At 40.8% G+C, this 3472-nt stretch overlaps 1 non-coding gene across 1 annotated transcript; it reads right to left on the bottom strand.

Moving 5' to 3' along the window:
• Window positions 1-3167: 3167 nt before the first annotated feature.
• Window positions 3168-3242, bottom strand: Trnai-gau (transfer RNA isoleucine (anticodon GAU)). Its single transcript has one exon. It is a non-coding gene; the product is annotated as a tRNA-Ile (tRNA).
• Between the last annotated feature and the right edge of the window lie 230 nt (window positions 3243-3472).

Below are 3472 nucleotides of genomic sequence, written 5' to 3' on the forward strand. Positions count from 1 at the left end.
GCAGGTGGCCACAAGTTTACTCAGCACAGAGGAACAAAGATCAGAATCATTACCATTCATCAAAAGTTCTTGAGGAAGAGTAAGCAAAGGGAAAAGAAAGGTAGAGGAAAAAAAACCCCAAATACTATGCCAAAGTTTGGCTCACTTACAATAGATGACCCACACATTCAGCAGAAACCTAACTCACACCTTCAGAAGATTTTTAAAAAACAAGAGCACAGTTATTCGTAACACTCAATCAAGAACAAAGTACTGACCAACATCTCACTTCAATAAAAGTGCCAGTGTCACAGTAAAGTCTTTTTTATTTTAGATGAAATATCAGCCACCTAAAGATCAAAGCTATGTCTTTTTTCTTTACGTGAGCTGCAACAGGGCTGAGGATATAGCTCAGTGGGACAGCACTGGCCTAGCATGTGCGAGGCCCAGGTTGATTTCCTGTACTGCAAAACAAAGACACACCTCTATTAGCCATAAGAGCCGTCAGTATGGAGTAAAGAGCACCTGGGTCCAGTGGTCACAGCACTGGTGTGTGACTCCATGGGCACCTGCAAACCTTGATATGGCTCCTCTGAGTCACCTCTCCTTCTATTTGGATATAATTTGACACATATTTGCTGCATTTCTTATCCTTTTTGTCATTTATCACCATATGGGTAGGCACACTATTTAGATATCATCTAATCCTAATGAGAACCTATGATACGATTATTATTCTTATTTCCATATCAAGAAACTGAAGACAAGGGCTGAGGTTGTAGCTCAGAGGTACAACGCTTGCCTAGCATGCATGGGGCACTGGGTTCGACCCTCAGCACCACATAAAAATAAAACAGAGATATTGTGTCCACCTATAACTAAAAAATAAATATTTAAAAAAAATGAAGACAGAAAAGAGACTCAGAATGGTGGGAACCCTGCTGTGGATCATGCAAATAGTCAACTGGAGCCTGAGATCTGCCTGACTCCAAAACCTGTGCTCTCCCCTCCAGGCCTCTCTGCTTTTCCACCTTGTAAATGGGTCCAGGAACACGCAATGACTTCTACAAAGTCTCCCTGAGACAGTATGTCTGCATCCCATAACTCTCCACCCATCTTACAGATAATTATATCATAACATACATAAGCATCATAAACACAAATGCCATGTACATGACTAACGAATTCAGACCAATAATTCACAAATGGGGTGGTCAGACATGCATGTTTCAATTGCTCAGGAGAATGGGAATTTTCTTTTGTCCGAAAACTGTGCATAATCCAGATGTTTCCATGCTGTAACTCAGTCTGCACCATCCAGGTAGGTCCAAGCAGTGCTGAAACTTAGGGACCTTGCTACAGACAGACCAAAACAACATTTGGTAAGAAAAAAAAAACGCTGTCTGTGGCTGTCTGTGTCGAATTCAATTACAGCAGTTAGTTATTCTTAACAAATTCCCTAAGAAAGGAAATAATTAATGGCATATCGGTATTAAAAGATCTAGGGCTGGGTTTGTGGCTCAGTGATAGAGCACTTGCCTAGCACATGTGAGGCAATGGGTTCCATCCTCAGCACCACATACAAAAATAAATAAAATAAAGTTATTTAAAAATTTTTTTTTAAATATTAAAAGAGCCAAAATACATCGGGAGTAAAATGGATTTATTCTAGAATGCACTATTAAAATTAATTTTTATAAAAGCACAGGAAAAAGAACATATGATTGAAACATTTCAGAAAATTTAATCCTCCTAAATACATGAAACAAAAATAACTGAGAATGCCATTTCAAATTGACTAAGTCAAATTTACTGAGTCTAAACAAGAGCTTAGACTACTCAAAGTGTTTGCTTATAGCATTGGATAAATGAATCCCTGGCTGGGTTCCTGATATCTCTGACTCCTAGACTCCTTCCTCATCAAACTGATATCCACTACAGACTTCAGAACTAAAAATTTTCTAACTAGTGTAAAGATGCTTTAAATTGAACACTTATAAGGGTGAGGAGTTTATTAAACTTTTCTATGCCTTTATGTGGAGATTTACTTTGTGAGAAATTTTATAAAAACTTTACTAAATATTTTCACTTTGACTGAGCCAAAGTGTTGGAATCCCCAACAGTAAGGGCACACTCATACGCAGAGGGTAGAGTAGAAAACTATGTCATACTGTAACAACAGAGGAAGATCCATTCTGATGATTAATATTATACTTATGATTTTTAAAAATTTGACATAATGTAAACAATGAGCTTTGTGTGATAACGGTGTATCAATGTGGGCTCACTAGTTCTAAACAAATGTACACCTCTGTTCATCTGTGTGCACCTGTGTACACCTTATAGTCCCAGGGGAACTATGTGTAAGAACAGGGTCACATGAGAGTTCTGTGCCTATGCCTTCATTTTGCTGTGATCCTAAAACCGCTTCTAAAAGATGAAGTATATTTAAGGAGAAATAAGTTCCATGAACAGTTATAAAAACCAGATATCTAAACAGACCTCCTTCCATTGCTTTTTTATGCTCAAGATATTTCAGACCATGATCCCTGATTGAAGACCACACAGCCCAAGATTGTTTCTCCCACAGTCCTTCTTGATTGGTCTTAAATTTGAGGAGGAGTTTTTGAATACCCCTACCTTCATTTCCTGTCAGTGGGATTGGATTTTTATATAAGTGGCAATGTCAATGAAAAGCTAACAGAACAAGGAGTCCAACCTATTTTCCTCCCCCTAAAGTTTTCAGCTGAGAGAGGAAACTTGGCCAGACCTATGTTGAGATTCTCAAGTCATTTGCAGCCCTGGCAAGGCAGGGGCTGGGCTGGTTCCCACCTGCTAAGAACCACAGCCAAGTAATATGATGCATGGCATTTTTGGTTGAAAGGTGACGCCAGCAAGCCATTGAGATGATATAATTATGTTAAGACCTGCATTCATATGGATATTGGACTCCTACTGTCCACCTCAGCCTGCTACTGGACTCCTGGAGAGTTCCCATTGGTTGGGGAAGTGCGGTAGGAGGGAATTCCGGAGGAGGGACTTCCTGTTGGGGTCCAGGAGAATGGCCATGTGAGTTGGTTGGCAATCTTCCCTGGAGCATATGGGGCATTGGCGGCAGTTTCAAAAATAAAGTTTGTTCCTGCTTGAGTGGCTCATGATTTTGTGCCCAGCCAGACTGCAGCAATTGGTGGCCTGTATGGGGATCGAACCTGCGACCTTGGAGTTATCAGCACCAAGCTCTAACCAACTGAGCTAACAGGGCCAAGGTGGACAGCAGGAGTCCAATATCCATATGAATGCAGATCTTAACATAATTATATCATCTCAATGGCTTGCTGGCATCACCTTTCAACCAAAAATGCCATGCATCATATTACTTGGCTGTGGCTCTTAGCACCCAACCTTGAAGCCACCAGGGCTGGGTGGGCTAGAAGGCACATTCCCAGCCAACGCCAGCAGGTGCTGAGACTCCTGGCTCAGAATGGAGACACAC

The sequence above is a fragment of the Urocitellus parryii genome, chromosome 7, assembly GCF_045843805.1.
Source record: "Urocitellus parryii isolate mUroPar1 chromosome 7, mUroPar1.hap1, whole genome shotgun sequence".
Taxonomy (NCBI): domain Eukaryota; kingdom Metazoa; phylum Chordata; class Mammalia; order Rodentia; family Sciuridae; genus Urocitellus; species Urocitellus parryii.